The following is a 1,845-nucleotide window of genomic DNA, read 5'->3' as shown; positions in this document are numbered from 1 at the left end:
CCAGGATGGTCTCGATCTCTTGACCTCGTGATCCACCCGCCTCGGCCTCCCAAAGTGCTGGGATTACAGGCTTGAGCCACCACGCCCGGCCTAATTTTTGAACTTTTTTTGGTAAAGATGGGGTCTTGCCATGCATGTTGCCCAGGTTGGTCTCAAACTCCTGGGCTCATGCAATCTGTCCACCTCAGCCTCCCAAAGTGGTGGGATTACAGGTGTGAGCCACCATATCTGGCCAGACTTCCTTACTTTCTGAAACAATAAAATGTTCTAGTTTCATTGTGTACTTTCCCTGTCTGATGTTTGAGCTCAGCCATTTCTCCCGGGAGCTCTGCTTTTTTCAGTAGAGAATATTTAGCAGCCCTGCTCTAGGCACTAGATGTGCCCATTGTCACTGGAGTATGTATGTGTGTTTGTGTGTAATATGCACATAAATATGAGTTATGCATATTAAAATGGGAACATATGGCCAGTTGTGGTGGCTCATGCCTGTAATCCTAGCACTTTGGGAGGCTGAGGCAGGTGCATTACTTGAGGTCAGGAGGTCTGCGGGCAGTAAAAACTTGTTTGGAAATGCGGTGATCACTCACCCTCTGCTGCGAACTGCACTCCAGAGCTGTTCCTATTCGGCCATCTTGGATCTCTCTGCAGTCAGGATTTTCACTGACTGGGACCATCCTTGCCTCTCACAAGAATCGATCCCGTGGGGAGGAATGCATGAAAAAGCATCTGTAAGCTCAGATGAAGTCAGCCTGCTAGAGTTGGAATATTACTTTCACATACATCATCCAGGTTAGTTTTATTGTTTTGAGACAGAGTCTCACTGCCCAGCCTGGAGTGCAGTGGTGTGATGGTAGCGGTCTGTAATCTTGAACTCCTAGGCTCAAGGAACCCTCCTGCCTCAGCCTCTCAAGTAGTTGGGACCACGGGGCACACCACCAAGCCCGGCTGTTTATTTATTTATTTAATAGAGATGGGAGTCTCTTTGTTGCGCAGGCTGGTATTGAACTCCCGGCCTCAAGGGATTCTCCTGCCTGGGCCTCCCAAGGCACCGGATTACAGGCCTGAGCCACACCATCAGGCCAGTATTGTTACTTAAAATAGCAGTCATTCTAAAAATAGCTTACCCTCCTCAGTGCTTCCCTGAGTGGAAAGGGTGTAAAAATAACATCTAGGGGCTGGAAATGCTGCTGGAGCTAGGTGGGTGCAGAGGTGTGATTTGCGTTTGGCTGTGCTGGGAAAAAACCAGGGCAGAGCTGCTGGTTTTTAATTTGTCCAGGCTTTTTAGCCAATGGCCTCTTCCTGTGCCACCTTCCGCAGTGGGGGAGGGGTGGGACCCAGCCTTCCAAAAGACCTTTTCTGAGCAGCGGAGCAGACACTTTGGCTGAGGGCCCCAGTTCAGCCAGACCTCCCTGAGGCTAAGCCGGCCCGGGATAGGGAGTAGAGTTACTTAGATTCACAGAACCTCAGAGCTGGGAGAGGCCTAAAGACCATCTTACCGGGCCAGGCGTGGTGGCTCACGCCTGTAATCCTAGCACTTTGGGAGGCCGAGGTGGGTGGATCACCTGAGGTCAGGAGTTCAAAACCAGCCTGGCCATCATGGTGAAACCCCATCTTTGAAAAAAAAAACATCTTATCTACCGGCTTGGCTTGTGTTTCAGATGACTGATTCAGGCCCAGAGGGGGTCAGTAACTCTCCCAGGTCGCACAGTGGGTGACAACAGGTATCAGTGCTGGTCCTGGGACACAGCTGTTTTCTTCGCTTGTCTGGAGTGGGTTTCGGGGGTAGGCGCCTGCCCCCCGGTGAGCTCCCGCCCGGGCAGTCCTGGCTGAGTGGGTTCGGGTGGC

This window comes from Cebus imitator, unplaced genomic scaffold (assembly GCF_001604975.1).
Source record: "Cebus imitator isolate Cc_AM_T3 unplaced genomic scaffold, Cebus_imitator-1.0 Scaffold689, whole genome shotgun sequence".
NCBI lineage: Eukaryota > Metazoa > Chordata > Mammalia > Primates > Cebidae > Cebus > Cebus imitator.
Note: the sequence above shows the minus strand (reverse complement) of the source record.